Genomic DNA, 22,582 nt, shown 5'->3' with positions numbered 1-22,582 from the left:
AAAGAGACGTACATCAGGCTGATCAGAGGCAAGCAGTTTACTGTAGCTACTGCAAGCTCTTCAAGCCACAAACTGTCATGCAAATCAAAATGCTTCCTCTGAATGTTGACCCTTAATTTATGCTAAGTAATACTTCTCTTTTCCCCCCAGTTGCTGCATTTACAGTCTCTGTCCACATGAGGGCAAACATCTTCCGCTCCAGTTAAAGAGCTTTTCTCAAAATGAAACCAGTTCAACTACTGCCTTATTTACTGTAAATGTTAGAAAAGGGAATTAACCTTTTATGCTGCTTATTCTGTGGTGTTGTCAACACCAGATAGCCGACCACACAGTGGGGACATAGCCATGCTTTTCCTGAAAAAAAAAGAAAAGCAAATTGACTCAGTTCGTCTTATTTTGTCTTATATAGCACATCTTGGCCTCTTTTGGCTGCATTCAAATACAGGCAAATGGAGGTTTTGGGACACGAATTGGTTTCGTTTTACATGTTGGCCTTGTATTTGAATTGCAGGTGCTCTCCTGTGTCTGTTTGTTTAGGGAAATCACTGCAGCACTCACCCACCTGTTCACTCCTCTTTAAGCGTTCAACAGACTTCAACTGACAAAATCCAGGTGAGAGTTAATATTTGCTGGGAACAAGTGTGTGCTGTGGATTTCATGTCATTGAGTGGCGAAAACTCCATTGAAACATTTTCTGGAGATAACTCTTTGTAGAGATGGTTTGGAACTTTCTCTCGAGGCAGTCTTGTGACTTTTGGCTACTGGATTTTGCTTGGTGTGGCCATCTCACTGAAGAAAACAGTGGTATGAAAGGAGCAGGCTGAGAGGGGATGCACTTGTAGTCACAAGGCAGGACAATAGGGAGCTGTGTGAGGGACTGCTGGAGTTGCCTGGGGCACAGTGACTCTCTGCTGTTACTTTGATCTTCCTGCTGTCAGGAAACCATGCCTATTTATTGAATTACATCTAGATGAAGGCATGTTTCCACTTGTCTGCTGTAAATACATATTTTAGTTCTAAATAGTTCATCTTTAATGGCATGCATTTCCCTGAATGGTACATTTCAAAATAAATGTATGACACATGCTCAGTGGAGTTTAAGCCCTCAGCCATATTTTGGCTTGTGTCCCCCCCCCCCTTTTTTGTTCTCCCTCTAACCCCTGAAAGGACAGCATTGTGACTTCTTCTCTTCCTGAATGCTTAAGTGGCAACAAAACCACTCCGACAGCATTCTTAAGAAAAGAGGAACTTTTTTTCTTTCTTTTGTCCTGTCACCATGGCGCAGTGTTCAGCAAACAGTTATTTTTAAAGTTTTCTGAACTGTTTGAGCAAGAAGATATTGATCAATATAAGAGGTCAAGAAGTCCTGAAATCAGTTTTGAACTTTTGAGTTGGAGCTTATTCAATGGAGGTAAGTTTTTTTGGGTTTGTTTTTTTTTTTTGCTTTCCTGTTACTTATGTCAACATTGCTCAAAATAGTTCTATGGTAATCATCTACTATTGTATACTTTTTGCTGTAAAAAGCACTAGCCAGATGTGAATAAAAGAAAGGGAAAACCTCCCCAACTTTTTAGCATGCTTTGGCTTCAAAGCTCACAGTGAAATCTACTGTGAAAATGTGCATACAAACATATTAGATGTTTGCGTTTCCTCTTCAGGCACATGGTGATGTCTACTGGAATTCTTCATCTCAAGGTCAAGAGGTCACCAACAGCTGTGCTTACACACTCTGACTGTGACTGGGCCATGAAGGATTGCGAAATCGTTGAGAAAGGTAAGATAGCTCGCTCACGATGAGGAAGTCTGTATGAGTGCTGTGTATGGTGAGCTTAGTCTGCAAAAACTATAACAAGTCCCTCACTAAAAATGCTGATACATCCCATGATCCATAAATAATAAATAGGGCCAAGGATTGTTCAAATTAAAAAGTGTGCATTGAATTAATAATTGGACCTATAAGTATGCTAGGAGTAAAAGCTTATGACGTGCAAATAAAGACATAACGAGATGAGCCTCTTTTATGTCTGTCTTGATTTTGAACTAAAAGTCCAAAGTGCAAAAAGGATTTTTGCATGCTTATATATTTCACAATGCCTGCTTTAGTGGACACTACTCTTTTATTTTCATGTCTGAGTACTTTTGAAAATTTCAGCTTTCAACTTTAAACACATTTCCATGAGGTCCTTTGGTTAAAAAGAACACCAAACATCCGGCTTGTTTTCAGCGCTCAGTTCTAAAGTCTGCATCTTTGATGACATTTTTTTCCCCACTTTTTGCTCTTAGGGACAACCATTTGGGAACTTTCCAGTTTCTTTCAGCTCTTTGTTATCTGAAGCTTTAACCCTTTAGATAACAAAAGTCAGATTGTACTTTTCAGATTGATCAACTGATATATCAAAAGGTGATTTCAGTTTTACTACTTCAAAACAAAACGCTGCCTGGCCCACCCTAACTGTAACTTCCAGTCATACCAGAGCATCCTTTCCACTGGCTACTTAATCAGTGATTGGCCCAAAGAAAACCTGCCATCACCAGTCTTCATTTTATAGCCACAATCAGGTTTTAGATGAACATTTAATCCCAGCCAGATGATGACTTTTTTGGGAAAATCTACACTCACTATCATATTATTCATCACAAAAAATGCACAACAATAATCATTTAGCCAATGTTAATTTGCTTGAAAATGACTATGGTGAGCATGTACTTCAAGAAGAGTGAGGACAAAAAACTGCCAAGAAATTGTTTGGCGGATTCTCTGGAAAGACAAAAGTAGAAAAGGAGACGTGGTGGTGGAATGAGGACTTACAGGAAAGTATTCAAAAGAAGAGGTTAGTAAAGAGAGCTGGCAAAGGCAAAAGGCTTATAGTGAGGTCAGACACTTGTTTGGCTGAGCAGAGAGACTGTGGTGGAACACAAGCACACCTGTACAGCAGGTTGGTCTTATTAAAAACAGAATAGAAATATACTAACAAGTGAAGAGAGTGTGTTGAAAAGATTGAGGCTGATGAATGCAGAAATTTTTTAATTTTGGATGATAGGACTGAAATGTGTGTATTCCTATCGCGAACAAATACAATCAACCTTCAGTTAATACTGATATTCCCTGGTAAATATTCCACATGAATGAATGGCTACATTTCCAGGTATGATCAAATACAACCCATCACCCTATGAGACCTTGGAGAGGCTCTAGTTTTTCTGTTACCCTCACTTGTAAGCATCTAAAAAAACAGATGGAAGGGTAGATTCAGAAGTCTGTTGAAACTTTATTTATTTGGATATTTTTTTCATTTCTGTGTGACATATTTGCTAACACTGCTACAATTACAAATGTATGTCCATACTGTAACTGCTGCACTGTGTAGGTTCAGGTGTTGCAGCGACCTTCTGGGTGTCTAGCAGCTGACCCTAGATCAGACTGAGGTTAGTGACATTTTACACCTCAGTGCCTGCCTATCGTGCATTAATCCTCTGATAGCACCGGTAACCTTGTGTGTAAATCTGTGAAGGGGAAGACTGACCCACCCTTTCCTACAGCACCCATGAAGTCAATATACTGGAGGACAAAAGTTTTTTGTCCTTTGCATTAACTAATTCAAGAAATACTTGATAATACTTAGGCATAGATTTAACTGTGTAAAGACAGCAAAGAAAAAGAACAAGACTTCTAATACGCTTTATCCATACAGCTGATTTGCATACATTTTGTACAGCTGTGCTAAATTGAAAGAGTAAAAGGAGACTATGGGATATGTGTTGTGGTGTGCACTTATCATAAAACAACCCTTGGATAAAGTGTGACAGTCTTTATGGCTGCTGTGCTGTGCTGCTGTGCTGTGCCTCTGGTTGTTATCACCCTGCTTATTATGGATGCACAAACAACGTACACACACACACACACACACACACACACACACACACACACACACACACACACACACACACACACACACACACACACACACACTGCCCCCTGTGCTCAGTCCAATTGACACACTCAGTTTAGTTTTGTGAGAAACTGTGTGTTTGCATGTGCATCTGTCCGTGTGTGTGTGCATGTGTGCATGTGTGCAGTAGACTGAGTTATGAGCATGAAAGAAGCAAATGGTATTTGACCATGTGCATTGTGTTTTATGAGATGAGCAGGCTTTAATGACTTTGTCACCAGTAAATGGACACTGATTTGTAGCACAGCTGTCGCTCCACACTCTGATCAACTCTGGAACCTTCTAGAGACACACTTATGCAGAATTAGTAAATATGCACCACATCCCCAGCATTAAAGACCTGTGTTTAAACCATATATGCTCACAGAATTGTTCACCCAGAGTGGGATTCTGGCACAGACTCATTAATGGGTGTTAATGGTACAGAGAGTAACTGCAATCTAAAGTGTAATTGAACAAAAATTACAGCTGTACAGATGCAGGCAACAGTCATGCATTAGATTTCATATTCAATCAATGCTACTATTCCTCAGAGATACCGCTGATCTATAACCTGCTATCAGTAACATGGCTTTGATCCCATTTTTGTAGATACTGTGCAGATGGAGTTATGTTATTTATTAACACAGAGCAGATGTAGCAAGAGGCTCTTTTTGGAGCAGTGAGATGCTGTTCAACCCCCCCACCCCATAAAACAACCTCTATGTTTCCCACCACCCTGCTTACATGTCCTCCAAGGGTGTTTGTTCTGTAGTTCCACTTGCACTGCTTGTGTTGGGGAAGGGTTTAAAAATGGAAAACCAATTTGGAGATGGGCGATCAACATCACAACATGAATCACTGTAAGCCTGGTCATTTCATCCTTGCCTAGTTCAATAATCGTGGCGCAGGTGTAGTTTCAAAAGGTAGAGCTGACAGTTTTGCCTTTTATCTAAACATTTAAAATAACATATATGTGTTTGCAAATTGTTATGTTAAAGTTGAAACAACTTTTTTGCATATAATCTTATAGTTTAAGAAAACAGATACATGGAAAAATGTAATGTTGATATGTATTATTAAAAAGAAAATACAATAGTGTTTTCCAAATAAGAATTGGCAAATCATTTTTTAAAGGCTGTTTTCTCAAATCAGTTTCTTCCATAGACTGTATATAAATGATGGATGTTAACACTGTGAGGTCACTCCGGTTTGTAATGTCTTGTCTATGACTTTACTTGAGTTAGAAATACTCTAGATGATTTTTTTCTTACATAAATGGAAGCCTGTACTTTGCCCTATAACTTCAGTTCCTCTTGTCAAGTAGATTAACATTCCTCCCCAGGAATTTGATGTCCTCAAGTCATCACTGTAGCATTTTAATGTCATCAGAATGACAAAGCTTTATAAAGTGGGTTTCACACAGAAAGTGATTAGTAGTAATACAGGAACCTAAGACTGCAGATTGTCAATGTTGTTCAGGGACTTGAAGCTGAGATTGGCCAAATACTCTTTAATAAAGATGTCACTCTCAGGAAATAATAACTTTGATGGCTGCTTCTTCAAATCCATGAGAGATGCTAGCTGGATTAAATCAGCCCGAATGTTTGCGTTTTTTTAGTCACAGACTAGGGAAAGTAGGAAATGCTCAGTGTAAGATGCTTAATTAATTTTGGACTCTCAATAGCAGAAGAAGAGACTTGGGTATAAAAATGTGAATTCAGTCATTTTTTAGTTTTAAACATGTTTTTGAGAGATTTCTACATTTTCTGCCATTCCCTTGTTTTATGGCAGGTGTTCTAATAAATTTGTTAAGCAAAAATTTGTTACTCTAAGGTAACATAGCCTGACACTGTAAAACACGGTAAAACTGTCAATCACAGGAAGCATTCACAGGAAGAAGAGGACCCAAAAGCAGGCCACAGGGAAAAGCTCAAAATACAATTCTTTAAACCAAAACAAGCCTAGATTATGCATGAACACAGAATTAGAAACAAAACAAACAAATACCCAACAAGTTAAACATGATTAATGCGTACTGTTCTCCTCCTCTCCTCCTCTGGCTCCGTTTTGTCCCCAGTATACCTTTTTTGCTTTCTTCTGACCATTGCTCATGCTAGGGCCTTTTCTCTAGGACCTAGGTCAGATTGACTGCTTTTCTTATCAGATATTTATCTACTCTGGTCTCACAGCATGACTATTATGTAATTTCTTCTTCATCTTCTTCTGTTTTACTGGCAGTTGGCAATCAATTTAATTAGAGCAGGTAGTTGTACTGCCCTCCGTAGAAGAGAATGTAATTGTTCTGCCTGTTACTAATCAGCTGGAAGCAGATAATCTTCCACACCTATGTGAGGCGAATCAGTGGTTGGGAAACACTGAATTAGACTACGTATATGATTTTTTTTCTTCATGATTTAAACCAACACCTCTCTAAAAGTCAAAGATGGTAAAATAAGGGACAGTTGTGATATCATGTCCACCTCAAATGCTTTTCTTATTGTTAGCGCACACATTTCAAGCAGCTCCTCACACAAGAATTGCACAGAATGGTCAAATGCTGCTGTGCAGGTCCATCTTCTTTATACTTAATAAACCTGCCCCTGAGTAAGTTTGACTTTTGAGAACTGACAGATCTGGGATCTCATCAAGATTTCACTGAGAATGTCCTGAACGTATGGAGAACAGGCCCTAGGACTTTTTTCAAACAGTGGCCTTGCTCCAGGTAAGGTCACTGTTTTGAATACAGTTAGTTTCAAACAACACTTCACAATTTGTTTGAGTGACCCTTTATTTTTCTTGACATTCAATTGCATTGTTTGACGTAAATATTTGTTCGTGTTTTGTTTTGGACTTGTTTTAAATTCTTGGTATGGTTTTGCCATACACACACTGTTAGCTTCAGCCTTCACCAGCAGATGTCACTGTTGCAGAGTGTTTACAGAGTCCCACAGGTTTGGTGTTTTTAAATGATTTGCTTTACGGTTGTCAGCACTGTCTTCTTCACTTCACTGCATCACCTTACAGACATTCAAACGGTTGCATTGATCTATCAATCTGTCCTGTTTACTCTGCAGACTCAAAGCTCACTGTCAGCGTAACAGGTGTGCCCTTTTGATTTCAGGGAAATGTCAGATGATGATGTGTATGAGGAGTGCGTTTGTGTGAGGCCTGTGCGTTATCAAGTTTGAAATGATTTCTCGTGTTCTGCTCTCTTACCATCATGCACTCTGTGTCTTTTACACTCTCGTCTGTTTCTCTGTGTTCATTTAGCAGTGAGCCGCAGCAGCAGCAATTCCACTCATGTATGCTGCACCTTGTTGACTTTAGCCTCATTAAGAGACCAAATGAATATGACGAGTTGTGACATTAGGCTACAGCTGGAACAAATGCGCCAGCCGCTCATTCTCTGGCCTGGCCAATTTTTTTCTTCACTTTGTTTCTCCCTCCCTCCCTCGCGCACACACACACACAACCACACACACACACACACATACATGTGCTCGTTTAGTTTTCGGGAAAGGGCTCGGTGGGGTTGATGGGTTTGCAACAATATTGGAAATGTAGATGGGCCTGTGTTTTGAATTGGATTGCATGCTTTGATGCAGAGACAGATTGTAAACTGTGATTTTATTAAATCCTTCATTAGGATTCATCAGTGAGATTGGATCAGAAAAAGGTCACTGTGCAGATGCCCCCGCCCCCCCAAACCTCTCTCTTTCCTCTTTTCTCCATCCCCCTTTAAACATACCCTCCTCCTCCATCCTTACCCCCCTCCACCCTTTCTTTCTCTGTCTGTCTCTGCTTCCACTCAGCAAAGCATAAGGGGGACTTGCTCCATCATCTCCCCCTCATGCACTCTGGCTCACTCTCTCTTCTCTCGCTAGCCCTTGCCCAAAACAAATTTGTGATGAAAATGGGGAAAAATTATCATCATGGGCCTGCTAGAAAAACACAAGGTGAAAGTGACATTATCCCCCCCAACCCAGCCCACCCTGGACCCCCCTCCTCACCGCCATCTAGGCTGGCGCCAGTGGGACGCCTGTGCCACAAATCATTTGTATACTCTCATTTCTGCGAGCGGGCCGCAATGTTGCTTACTGCTTAGCGAGCAGATGACTTTCAGAAAGAAGAGTGAATTGGGAGGGAAGGATGAAGAGACGGGGCAATGAGGAAAGAAGAAGAGAGGGAGGGAGGTGTGTGTGTGTGTGTGTGTGTGTGTGCGTGTGTGTGTGTGTGCAGGGGGGAGGTGTGGCAATTTGCGTGTGAGGACGTCTGTGGGAGTTGGATCTGAAATTGCGAGGGAAATTGTGCGCGCCATATGTCAAGTTGTGCAAAGGAGGGTTCTCATTGTGCACCTATATTGTGTGTCTGTGTGCTTATGAATATGTGTGTGTTTTCTGTTTCAAAATGAAGCATCTGGGCTGTTTATTGAATCACCTTCACCATTGTCTGCATTCCCTGCTATTATCGCCAAAAGAGCTGCAGCCACCCCCCCACCCGTCTACTTCCCCCTGTAACAACTCGGAAATGGGAAATGTGGTGCACATATTGTCTGTAGCTAGTGTTTGGTCATCTTTGTCTCTCTCTTTCTCTGACACACACACACACCCTTCCCCCACCCCTGCCCAGTGTGATACATCATGATTCTTCTGGTACACTGAATACATTCTCTATGGAGTCTGAGCCCTCAAGTCCATGCAGGCGAACATGTGACATTATATTCCTGATTTAAAAAAAAAGGTGTTATTTCACTTCCGGCACAGACACACACACTTGTTTTCATATGTTAGTGAGGACATTTAATTGAAATGATGCTTTTCTTTGCTGCTTACCCTAACTATCAAAAATGATTGCCTAAACGTAACCATAATCTAATTGTAACCTTGACACAAAAAACATAATTTTGAATCTCAAAAATGCTTTCAAACTTGTAGGGATGGGCATTTTGTTCCCATAAGGGACTGTTGGTTCCAACAAGTATAGTAGCATTCCAATTTTTGGTCCTCACAAAGATATCTAAACATCTATCTAAACACACACACACACACACACACACACACACACACACACACACACACACACACACACACACACACACACACACACTTCAAGTCCTAGTATTACAGAAAAACAACCATAGACACACTTATCAGACCATGCATGTTTATATAAATATAAGCACATACACCCATATTCCTCCCATGGCATGGCGACGTACACTATTACCTGCACACAAATAAAAAATACTCTCTTTTTTATCATCTCTCAGTCTCTGTCATCCTGGCCCACCCACACAAAAGCCACCCCACATGCATAACACTCACAGTTAGGTTCATTCTGCATAAATATAGAATGGAGACAGTGTGGCACAGTGACCTGCAGAGGAACCCGTGTATTTTGCCTGCAAGTTCCACAAGGGCCCTGTGCTTCCAGGAAAGCCATGCAGTATTCATGGCTCAGTCACGGGAATCCGCAGGGCAGGATGGTAGAAAATGCAGTGGAAGTATGGTGCTAGCAGCTCAGCAGGATAGTGAAAGTGTTACACAATATGCACTGTAGATCCTCAGTGTGCTTTTGTATTTGATGCCTGATCTGTGAAGTGGAACGCCTTCCTTTCAGATAGTCTAAATCAGGATTCAGATTTGCTCTTCTATTTGTCTTCATACATTTTGCACATGTGCGTGTGTGGGACTCTGTTTCATAAACATGTGGTCGTGTGTTCATGTTTCATGTGTTTGTATGTCTTTATGCTCCACCTCCTGCTTTGAGAAATAGGTCCTTTCTTTATTATCACCCCAAAGGCAGTCTGACAGTTTACTGTCTCTCTCACACACAGACACAGACACACACAGACACACACAGACACACACACACATGGTGGAGTTCCCTGTGACCCACATTCATTAGATTCAACCCTGTGGTGCCTCCAGGGATCTTAGGGGAGTTATGCCCCCTGCATTGAGGGTCTTGACTCTGAGATATGCAGCCCATGAACCCCACAGCATTCATCCTGTTTAGGGGGTACTGCACTTAGCAATGCTGGGAGGTCGCAATTGAGACGACGAGACCAGAGATAAAGACATTTGGCTGACTGAATATTGCTGCACAAAGACCACAGTCATATGAATATAAACATCTAGTGCCTGTTTACTGGCAGAAAATAAAAATAAATGTCATCTGATTTTTCCACAGTTGAAATGCTTATGTCTGCTAGTCCTCTGATTCCACTGAATGTAATCCACCAGTAACCAGTAGAAATTACTATTTCCAGTATTTTCACTGTTCAGGAAAACATTAAAGGAGCACTTTGTGAAATTGACACTGAGAAGTAAATAAAACTGTCAACAGTAGGAGGCAGCATAGAGCTGGAAACTTATGGTTTAGATGTCAGTCTTTGTATACTCTCAACAGTTCTTACCGGAGGTCTTTGGCCCTTCACCCTCTTCAGAGAGCTGAGATACCACTGCTGTCTTATTGTCTGTATATGTTGCTTCAGGCTGCCTTTTATGATATTGCTTGGTTAGTTTGAGCAATATCTATTAGCAAGAAAGTTGGTAAAGCAAATCGGGCCAATTTCCTTCCGTCACTACCTAGTGGTCAGCGAGGGTAAAAACAGATTACAGTTTTTGCCCACTGCTTGAACACATTTTGCAAAACTCCGCTCTCTGTGCCAAAACTGTACACACAAGTACACATGACACAACACTGGGAAATATACCATTCACATCTGTGCCAAATTGAAACTCTACTCCCAAAACCTAAACTCTGCTGTCAAAACCTGACATTCCTTTGTCAAAATGTAACTCAAAATGACAAAATGACACATACTTGCATCATATGCAAACACTGACAGATCAGGGGGAACACACTAGTCTTCTTTATATAAAACACTGCAGTCCTTGATTTCCATTGTTTATTCAGAAGGCACATTTACAGGACACACATTTTCAAACAACCAAAAACGCAAATAGACCTACTCAATATTGTACATTGCAGTACCATGAATTCAGATAAAGCAAAAAAAACAACAACAACACAATACAGTTTTTGCCCGTTGCCTGAACACATTTTGCAAAACTTTGCTCATTGTGCCAAAACCCTAAACACAAGTAAACATGACACAACACTGGGAAATATACCATTCACATCTGCACCAAATTGAAACTCTACTCTCAAAACCTAAACTCTGCTATCAAAACCTAACATTCCTTTGTCAAAATGTAACTCTGTTGACAAAATGACACATACTTGCATCATATGCAAACACTTACAGAGCAGGAGGAACACACTAGTCTACTTTATATAAAGCACTGCAGTCTTTGATTTCCATTGTTCATTCAGAAGGCATATTTTCAGGAGACACATTTGCAAACAACCAAAAAAGCAAATAGACCTACTCAATATTGTACATTGCAGTACCATGAATTCAGATAAAGCAAAAAAAACAAAAACAAAAAAAAAACCATAATACAGTAATAGAAAAAACACTATACTGTAAACAAAAAATCATGACAATTGTGCATACGTGGGCTCATGGATCCCGCCGTCTGTTGGGGTCTGGCCACAGGACCTCATCAACATCGCAAGCAATGTCTTCTCCCGCTAGGCACTGGGGAAAATATCCTCTTCCATGTCAAAACCATCCATGGATTGCTGTCACCTGAATGTCGCCGCATTGCTCAGGTCGAATCCAGCTTCATCAATGAAAATGTATTCATGAGGCTGTGCAGCTCCATCCATGGCCAAGATTCTCTGAAAAAAAGGGGAACATATCACTGTACTACAGTGCTACACATACAGCACCCTCACCCCATCACACAGGTACCTGTGTAGCTCTCAGAATAGATCCATGTGGTACTGATATGGTACATATTCAGCTGCTACTGGACTTCACCAATACTCTATTGTAAATGTAAGGGACAGTTACACGTACCCGTACATATTCAGCTCAAAGTCCTTTGACCCTGTCACTGTTCCTCTCGAATGGGACTCTGTAGAGCTGCTTCATGGTGATGCTGTGTTTACCCAAGATGCGTCTGATGGTGGTGATGCTCACATGGTCTATGTTGCTGAACACTCGCCTGTCTGCAAGTATTTTCCGTCGTAGCTGGTGGAGACGGATGGCATTGTCTGCCCTCACTAGGTCCACAACAGCAAGTTCCTGCCGTTGTGTGAACAGGCGTTGGCGTCCTCCCCCAGAAGGTCTTCGAGTCATTCTAGAGAAATACAACCACATATTGTCATCGGTTTGCTTATTTTTCTTACAGTACTTCACTGTATATACTGTATCATCCACTGTACAACACTACTTCAATATAAGGAATCATGGTATGTTTCACAGAAACTACCACTTTGGCTGCAAAAGGAGCATTAGCTCCTACACTTGATATGGTAATGTGATATACTGTAGAATAGTGCTATAAAACCATCTGAGTAGAGCAGAAGGTATGGAGGTGAAGACATACCTGTTTTCTAGTCGGAATGTTCGTATTACAGATGCCACTGTGAAGCGGCTTAGATGTGGGTGGACTCTCTGCCCAGCTTCCCTCATAGTCAGGCCGTGGTTGATGACATGGTCCACCAAAGTTGCTCTTATATCATCAGAAATATGGGTCCGTGCATGGCCTCTTTGACCTCCTCCTCCTCTTCCTCTTGCTCTCCCTCCATCCATGCTTGCAAAGTTCTTGAAATGGCTAAACTGAGGGCTTTTTGTGGTTGGCTAATTGGTGTTCAGTTTTGCAAGTAAGTGCCTTCAGGTGTATATTTGAGTGGTTGCAATTACCCGATGTGTTTTGTATTTTGGATACATGTGTTTTCCAAATGGCACCCTGAAATTTCATTTTTGAACGAAGTGTCTTATGTATGAAATAGAGTGTAGTATGCAGGACCATGTGTGTTGCATAAAGGAGTAAGTGTGTTGCATAATTGCAACCAGAGTGCAAAGCAGCACTTTTGTTTAAGGTATGGGTACATGTGTTTGAGGTATGGTAACAAAAGCTTCAAGTTGTGTTACTTTAGTCTAAGCATGGGTTTATAGTGTTCAAGCAACGAGCAAAAACTGTAACTGGTAAATTGCTTCCCTCGTCACTACAACAGGCACCCAACAGGGTGCAAGCCACCCTAGTACAAGCTGGAGGTCACAGTGTAAGTAAAAAGCAAAGAGGTGACCCAGGAATAAGTCCGACCTATGGTGAGAAATGTGAACCAAGCTCTTGCTGTGGTTGTACAGAGACTGAAACCCCTCGTTGCAATGGGTCAGTCACCTCATACTCTCAGAGCATCACCCACAGCAGTGGTTCCCAAACTTTTTTTGCTGGGCCCCCCTTTGTTTTACATGAAAAATGTTTGTCACGGTGTAATTATTTTACATGTAGTTGTTTTTTTCCTGTGTAATAATATTCAACATTGCTATCAATACATTTTTCAAAAAATGCCTCTCTATGCAAAATGGGTTTAAAAACATAAACAACTGTGGGATACTGTTTGTCCTGATTTAGACAGAGGGAACAAACTGTGGCAGGATCAGCCTGATATTATTTGTATCCCACTGTAACGTTACTGTATAAAGAGCAAACATCTCCAAAATGTCAGGAGTAGTTAGTCATTACAACAAGTGTTTGTGAACTAAAAATCAAGAATGTGGAATACTGTTTGTCTGTGATTTGAAGAGCACAACCCCTGCTCCCGACAAAGGGAAAACCAATTCTGCAGGGGAGACCTACCTTGGCACTTGTGCAGGTGAAGCCAAAGGGAAGATATGCTTCTCCATATTTTCTAGTCTTTGGCTTAAAATGAAGTTGGTTTGGAAACATATTCAGCCATGCCTCATCTCCTGCTTTGCGTTTGCCCCGTGCTAGCAGTGTCCAAGCCTTGTTTGTTTTTTTTCCCTTTTCACACAGCCCCCCCCCCCCCCCCCCCCCATGGCTCTGCGCCCCCCCTAGGGGGCGGGCCCCACACTTTGGGAAGGTCTGACCCACAGGATGCTCCAAGGGACATGGTTGAATGCCTTCTTCAAGGTAAACAACCACATGTAGACTGGTTGGGCACACTACAGTGCTCTCTCTCGCAACCTTGAGAGGATGGTGGTCCAGTGTTTCACGACCAGGATGGGAACAATATTGCTCCTCCTGAATTGGGAGGTCAACTAATGGATGGACTCTCCTCTGCAGCACCCTGGTGTAGATCTTCCTGGGGATGTTGAGAAGTGTGATCCCTCAGATATCGGAGCACACCCTCTGGTCCGACTTCTTGCAAAAGAGTGCTACCACTCCAGTGTGCCGATCCAGAGGCACTGTCCCCCACTTCCAGGACTTTTGAGTTTAGCTGTTTGCCTTAATTAATTTCTATTCATTGAGGACTATCTCACCATATATGTGTATATACAGTGGGGCAAAAAAAGTATTTAGTCAGCCACCGATTGTGCAAGTTCCCCCACCTAAAATGATGACAGAGGTCAGTAATTTGCACCAGAGGTACACTTCAACTGTGAGAGACAGAATGTGAAAAAAAAATCCATGAATCCACATGGTAGGATTTGTAAAGAATTTATTCGTAAATCAGGGTGGAAAATAAGTATTTGGTCAATAACAAAAATACAACTCAATACTTTGTAACATAACCTTTGTTGGCAATAACAGAGGTCAAACGTTTACTATAGGTCTTTACCAGGTTTGCACACACAGTAGTTGGTATTTTGGCCCATTCCTCCATGCAGATCTTCTCGAGAGCAGTGATGCTTTGGGGCTGTCGCCGAGCAACACTGACTTTCAACTCCCGCCACAGATTTTCTATGGGGTTGAGGTCTGGAGACTGGCTAGGCCACTCCAGGACTTTCAAATGCTTCTTACGGAGCCACTCCTTTGTTGCCCGGGCGGTGTGTTTTGGATCATTGTCATGTTGGAAGACCCAGCCTCGTTTCATCTTCAAAGTTCTCACTGATGGAAGGAGGTTTTGGCTCAAAATCTCATGATACATGGCCCCATTCATTCTGTCCTTAACACGGATCAGTCGTCCTGTCCCCTTGGCAGAAAAACAGCCCCATAGCATGATGTTTCCACCCCCATGCTTCACAGTAGGTATGGTGTTCTTGGGATGCAACTCAGTATTCTTCTTCCTCCAAACACGACGAGTTGAGTTTATACCAAAAAGTTCTACTTTGGTTTCATCTGACCACATGACATTCTCCCAATCCTCTGCTGTATCATCCATGTGCTCTCTGGCAAACTTCAGACGGGCCTGGACATGCACTGGCTTCAGCAGCGGAACACGTCTGGCACTGCGGGATTTGGTTCCCTGCCGTTGTAGTGTGTTACTGATGGTGACCTTTGTTACTTTGGTCCCAGCTCTCTGCAGGTCATTCACCAAGTCCCCCCATGTGGTTCTGGGATCTTTGCTCACCGTTCTCATGATCATTTTGACCCCACGGGATGAGATCTTGCGTGGAGCCCCAGATCGAGGGAGATTATCAGTGGTCTTGTATGTCTTCCATTTTCTGATGATTGCTCCCACAGTTGATTTTTTCACACCAAGCTGCTTGCCTATTGTAGATTCAATCTTCCCAGTCTGGTGCAGGTCTACAATACTTTTCCTGGTGTCCTTCGAAAGCTCTTTGGTCTTGGCCATGGCGGAGTTTGGAGTGTGACTGTTTGAGGCTGTGGACAGGTGTCTTTTATACAGATGATGAGTTCAAACAGGTGCCATTCATACAGGTAACGAGTGGGGGACAGAAAAGCTTCTTACAGAAGACGTTACAGGTCTGTGAGAGCCAGAGATTTTCCTTGTTTGAGGTGACCAAATACTTATTTTCCACCCTAATTTACAAATAAATTATTTACAAATCCTACCATGTGGATTCATGGATTTTTTTTTCACATTCTGTCTCTCACAGTTGAAGTGTACCTCTGGTGCAAATTACTGACCTCTGTCATCATTTTAAGTGGGGGAACTTGCACAATCGGTGGCTGACTAAATACTTTTTTGCCCCACTGTATATATATATATGTGTATATATACACATATATATATACACATATGTGTGTGTGTGTGTGTGTCTGTAGAGAGCGAGAGCGAGAGAGAGATAAGCCTTGAGTTAAGTAGTTTATCTTTTCAAGATTGCTAAATAGGTTAGAGAGTGTGTCCCTACACACTCTCTAACCTATTTAGCAATGTGATTTCGTTAAAAACTTTAATAAAAATTAGTCTAACCTTTATGTTTTACAGTCCATGGCTTCTTAAGTTTATCTTGCCTTGAAATAAAAAGCACAAAACAAACCTATTTTCCTTACACGGCAACAATAAAGAGGCTGACTCCATTGAGGACCATAGCTTTTTAAGGCCCAGTCAGCGAAACACAAAAACCTTTTTCCATAAACAAATAACCAGCGCAGCATAATGAGAGTAATAACAACACATTTAAATACATTTTTACGATAAGGCATTCACAGTTGTCCTTTAAAGATGAGAGATAATGCCTTCTTTTTCATAGAAACATAGGGATGGATTTATGAAATGCTGTTTTCTTTTTTTCTGGGGAAAGTATTGTTTTGAAACTTTTCCAAAGTGAAAAGTGACTTGGGACAAAGTTTGTTTATTTCCTCATTATGGATGTGAAGCGTATCTCCCACTGGCGCACGCCGTTTTAACAGACGCTTTGTATGAGCTCAGGTGTCACACAAAGTTGTCTTGTTTTGCAACAGAGCACCACTTGTGACAAACTGCAAACTTTTCAACCAAGTTGGAGAATAGGCACTTTGATACTTGAAGCCTTAGTTTGGCGCTTTCCTTTCTCAGACCAGGTGGGCGCCATTGAGAGGGAAATGTCTTCTTGGAGGGTGTAAGTTTGGGGCTGTAACTCATGAACGGGACGGCTTTGAAAACACACAGGCTGCTGAGTGAGTGAGTTTTGTAGACACTGAGCTCCTTTGCGGTTGCGTTCTTCAGCCCTCATGAATAATTCGGCAGCGTCGCTTGTCACTGTCCTTGTTGTTGTTGTCGGCTGTGGTGTCACTCCTGTCTGAGAGAGACGGAGGAGACAGAGGACTCTTTACACTTCAGTCTCCTCTGCACTTCCTATTTCATTCACGAGGAGAGGAAGCGGCGGGGCTGTGTGCTGCGTCTTTGTACAAGTAAGAGAGAAGGGGAGACAGATAGAGAGAAATCATGTCTGCCTGTCTGGCATAATGGTCTGTTTGTGCTCCTGTTATAGTTTGAAGGAAGGAGGAGAAAAAGGCAAGGAAGCAGGAGAGTGAAGAGAAACTCTGCAAATGCTCGTTGTATTCGAGTTCTTTAAGAATAATCTGTAGATTGACCTTTTTTTGTGTGTAGATGAAAAGACGGATACAACTAACTTCCAAGAGAAAATGAAAATAGAGGAACTCACTGAGGACGAACATTTAAAACACCTAATCTGACACAGTGAATGACATTCTTTTAAATAAATTTTTATTTCCCTGTCTGTTGCAAATGTGGTAACAAAATAGCGGACTAATGAAAGTACTACAACAGTCTCAAGACTAATAGTTTGTAGTCTTGAAACTTGATGCCTGTATTACAAAGCAAGATCAGCATATCCAGGATATATTTTCCAAACGCTGGCAGTTACTACAGGGTTTCCTAATCTAACCATGAGTGTAAGTAAGCCAAATGTTAAAGACATGTGAATGTAGCATGAGTGCTTTAACCACTCTCACTGTATCAGTGTAGTTTGTTTACAGCCAGGAAGAAAAGCTGCTCAAAGTTATCATACTTATCAGTGTTATTGCTTTAGCATTAAGACAAAGGAGGATCTGAATATAATTAAACTATGTTGTGTTTTATTAAATCAATGTGCTGCTCAGATGTTTTCTTCTGATACAGTTTCAGCTGTAACCCTGGTTCACTGGTCTGGGAGCAAGTCAAGAAAAAGCAAAACAAAACGAAATTTAAAAAAGCAAATAGGTTTACTTGTAATAGACATTTAAGTGTAATTAGTGCTCTGCTTTGAGAGTAAATTGCCATATTATAGTTTGTAATAACAAAAACCTACTTTTTCCTTATTCACATAGGGATGCCACAGCTGTTAGCTGCACATGTTTGATTTTGCTTATTTCTTTTCTCCACATACTCTACCTGATGCAATCACCATTGATTTGTGGCTCCTTACAATAACTGTACCAAGGACCCTTTGCTTATTGCACAAATATAATAAAACCACTGCACTAAAGAGCCACTATGGTAAATATATACCTTAGGGAGGTAGGTTATGTAACTAAATAGAAAAATTCAAATATAATAATATAAAAAGAAAAAGAAAAAAATAGTTGCAAGACAAGAAAACTGTGAATGTAGAAGTAATGTGTTGATTGTTTGTTGTTTTGGATCAGTTTATTTCTGATAATCAGTATGCTAAGTCAGGTTTACCATCGCTGACCTCCAGTATTTGATAAATATATGTTTTTGAATTCTCAGGGAGAATTGTTCCATCTGATATGTCTCCTGTACTTTCTTGACCCAGTTGTTATATGTTGGTGAGGGGTTAGGTTTGAACCACTTAAGTGTTATACAGCTGATTGCTGCAGTTAGCAGGATGTCTTGAAGATATTGTTTAGCTGTTCCATCAGTGCCCTCTGGTATTAAACCCCAAAGCACCACATTCAGGTCCTCTATGAAATTTTGGTGGAATACATCTTTGGGTGTCTTCAAGATTGCCTCCCAAAATATTGTTAGTTTAGGACATGACCATAATATGCTAGTATTGTCATTCATGTGTGGCCCATGTTGTCTCCAACACTCACTTAATTGTGTTGCACTAATTTTTTTTCACTATTACCAGTCTAAAAATAAAAACTAGAAAATACTAATTCTCTTTCATCTGAATTCCCTCCATGTATTGGAGGTGTTTAGCAGGGGTACTCTCGTACATCTTTCTTTCCACCTAATCTAAGCACAGTTTGTCCTCCCATTTTTGTTTTTCATCTGAAATGCATTGTTCCAGTCCATACTCCAAATTATATGATGAGGTGACCTATAACTTCTATAATTTATATAATTTTATTAAAGGTTTCCCATTTGCTGTGGGTGCCAAACCTTTCTTCATTCTTTATGTTTGATTAAGAAAGTCCTCAGTTGAAGATTCTTGAAGGAGTGTGTGTTTGGAGTGTGAATTGCTCAGTTAGTCAAATGACATAAGACTGCCATTATTATGAGCTAGTCCATGTTTTGACCCTAAAATCCTTTTGAGAGAGTAATATTGGTAATACGATATCCAATGTTTTTTCAGTTCTATTCTAATTCTTGGTTGTTTCCTGTGCCACGTGAATTTTGAAAACAGTTCATCAAATTTATTAAGTGTTGATTAAAAATATAAATGGGTAACAGAGAAGTTTAGGCAGCACACTCATTATGTGAATGTGTGTGAATGTTAGAATAACCACAGAAAAAGTGCTTGAAGAGAAGTACCTATATGTCACTGTCATTGTCTCTAATGACTTGTTCTAATAGTTCTGTATAGATATTGAGGCTTAGTGAGCGGCTTTGTCTGCACCCAGGTTCTTGGGTAAATTGTTCTGATGGAAATCCTTGCAGATTACAATAGAGTTTGTAAACTGGTATACCAGATTGCCATTACACTTCTCTCTGGTAGTTTTTTGGGGTGGCTTTTCAGCTTAATAATACATGAGAGTTCCTGTGAAAAGCTATCAAACACTAGTTTTATGTGCATAGTTTAAACTGCATGTCAGTCAGTTGTCCAATTACTTTTGAGCCTTAGATTGTAGGGGACCGTGTATAAAAATGGCCTAAACAGTTAATGCAATACTTTTGTTAAACCCTTTGACTTAAAGTTGAAAGTCTGCACTGCAGTCACATAGAAATTGTGTCGTTGTTCAAATATTGGACCAAAATGTGTTTATCAAAAATGACAGGTTCTGATGAGCGATGATCTACATAGAAACAAAAACATAGTTAATGTATCCGGAGCAATTTTGGAAATACACTTCAAAATAGAAATTTGTGTCCACTGGAGTTTTCCATCACTGTCAGTATACAGAAACTAGAAAGGTTAACTTTAGTGCCAAGTATATTAAGGGAAGGACGCCATAGCTTTACACACAGTTCCACAGCACACACCTTTAACTGCTGCTTCTAGTCTTTGAGAGTGTACTTTCATGAGGCCCAGATTGGACTGTTACAGTTTTTGCTCGTTGCTTGAACACTATAAACCCATGCTTAGACTAAAGTAACACAACTTGAAGCTTTTGTTACCATACCTCAAACACATGTACCCATACCTTAAACAAAAGTGCTGCTTTGCACTCTGGTTGCAATTATGCAACACACTTACTCCTTTATGCAACACACATGGTCCTGCATACTACACTCTATTTCATACATAAGACACTTCGTTCAAAAATGAAATTTCAGGGTGCCATTTGGAAAACACATGTATCCAAAATACAAAACACATCGGGTAATTGCAACCACTCAACCTGAAGGCACTTACTTGCAAAACTGAACACCAATTAGCCAACCACAAAAAGCCCTCAGTTTAGCCATTTCAAGAACTTTGCAAGCATGGATGGAGGGAGAGCAAGAGGAAGAGGAGGAGGAGGTCAAAGAGGCCATGCACGGACCCATATTTCTGATGATATAAGAGCAACTTTGGTGGACCATGTCATCAACCACGGCCTGACTATGAGGGAAGCTGGGCAGAGTCCACCCACATCTAAGCCGCTTCACAGTGGCATCTGTAATACGAACATTCCGACTAGAAAACAGGTATGTCTTCACCTCCATACCTTCTGCTCTACTCAGATGGTTTTATAGCACTGTTCTACAGTATATCACATTACCATATCAAGTGTAGGAGCTAATGCTCCTTTTGCAGCCAAAGTGGTAGTTTCTGTGAAACATACCATGATTACTTATATTGAAGTACAGTGTTGTACAGTGGATGATACAGTATATACAGTGAAGTACTGTAAGAAAAATAAGCAAACCGATGACAATATGTGGTTGTATTTCTCTAGAATGACTCGAAGACCTTCTGGGGGAGGACGCCAACGCCTGTTCACACAACGGCAGGAACTTGCTGTTGTGGACCTAGTGAGGGCAGACAATGCCATCCGTCTCCACCAGCTACGACGGAAAATACTTGCAGACAGGCGAGTGTTCAGCAACATAGACCATGTGAGCATCACCACCATCAGACGCATCTTGGGTAAACACAGCATCACCATGAAGCAGCTCTACAGAGTCCCATTCGAGAGGAACAGTGACAGGGTCAAAGGACTTTGAGCTGAATATGTATGGGTACGTGTAACTGTCCCTTACATTTACAATAGAGTATTGGTGAAGTCCAGTAGCAGCTGAATATGTACCATATCAGTACCACATGGATCTATTCTGAGAGCTACACAGGTACCTGTGTGATGGGGTGAGGGTGCTGTATGTGTAGCACTGTAGTACAGTGATATGTTCCCCTTTTTTTCAGAGAATCTTGGCCATGGATGGAGCTGCACAGCCTCATGAATACATTTTCATTGATGAAGCTGGATTCGACCTGAGCAATGCGGCGACATTCAGGTGACAGCAATCCATGGATGGTTTTGACATGGAAGAGGATATTTTCCCCAGTGCCTAGCGGGAGAAGACATTGCTTGCGATGTTGATGAGGTCCTGTGGCCAGACCCCAACAGACGGCGGGATCCATGAGCCCACGTATGCACAATTGTCATGATTTTTTGTTTACAGTATAGTGTTTTTTCTATTACTGTATTATGGTTTTTTTTTTGTTTTTGTTTTTTTTGCTTTATCTGAATTCATGGTACTGCAATGTACAATATTGAGTAGGTCTATTTGCTTTTTTGGTTGTTTGCAAATGTGTCTCCTGAAAATATGCCTTCTGAATGAACAATGGAAATCAAAGACTGCAGTGCTTTATATAAAGTAGACTAGTGTGTTCCTCCTGCTCTGTAAGTGTTTGCATATGATGCAAGTATGTGTCATTTTGTCAACAGAGTTACATTTTGACAAAGGAATGTTAGGTTTTGATAGCAGAGTTTAGGTTTTGAGAGTAGAGTTTCAATTTGGTGCAGATGTGAATGGTATATTTCCCAGTGTTGTGTCATGTTTACTTGTGTTTAGGGTTTTGGCACAATGAGCAAAGTTTTGCAAAATGTGTTCAGGCAACGGGCAAAAACTGTAATAAAATCTCTACCACTTACTAATAAAGCTAGTGTCATTTAATAACTCAATAAACTTAATGTTTACTGAATGATGTAATTTCTTAAGTTATGTGAGTTTCACAGTTGGCATTCTGACTTTAGCAGCTGTCCCATCATACTTTTCTGAGGAGGAGGTCTATTTCCAACCTCTGAGTTGAATTGAATGCATCATAATTATCCCTGGGGTCTATATAAATTGAGCATGCCCGTGTTCTGGTCCCCTTTGCACAAAGCCTCTCTTTTTTAAATAAAGAGAGACCTGATGTGAAAATAAATATAATAAATTATACAGGCATGTTAGGCCCAGCAGGTCTTTTGTAGAATTTTGAAAAACCTCTGTGAGGAGTAGTCTGAAAAGCTTTATCAGTTTTTAAAAATCTAAAGTTTTGAAAATTTTAAAAAAATAATTGATCAAAATATAATCGGCTTTAAAATAAAAATATTTATCAC

The 22,582-nt window shown here is 40.7% G+C and overlaps 1 long non-coding RNA gene across 1 annotated transcript; it reads left to right on the top strand.

Annotated features, from left to right (window-relative positions):
- The first annotated feature begins 1,239 nt into the window (after positions 1 to 1,239).
- LOC143414427 (uncharacterized) lies at positions 1,240 to 22,113 on the top strand. The gene is made up of 4 exons (XR_013095051.1): positions 1,240 to 1,411; positions 1,659 to 1,774; positions 20,936 to 21,218; positions 21,400 to 22,113. It is a non-coding gene; the product is annotated as an uncharacterized LOC143414427 (long non-coding RNA).
- Positions 22,114 to 22,582: the final 469 nt, after the last annotated feature.

This window comes from Maylandia zebra, linkage group LG20 (genome assembly GCF_041146795.1).
Source record: "Maylandia zebra isolate NMK-2024a linkage group LG20, Mzebra_GT3a, whole genome shotgun sequence".
NCBI classification, from domain to species: Eukaryota; Metazoa; Chordata; class Actinopteri; order Cichliformes; family Cichlidae; genus Maylandia; species Maylandia zebra.
The sequence above is the reverse complement of the archived record's forward strand: the minus strand, read 5'-3'. Positions and strand labels throughout refer to the sequence as shown.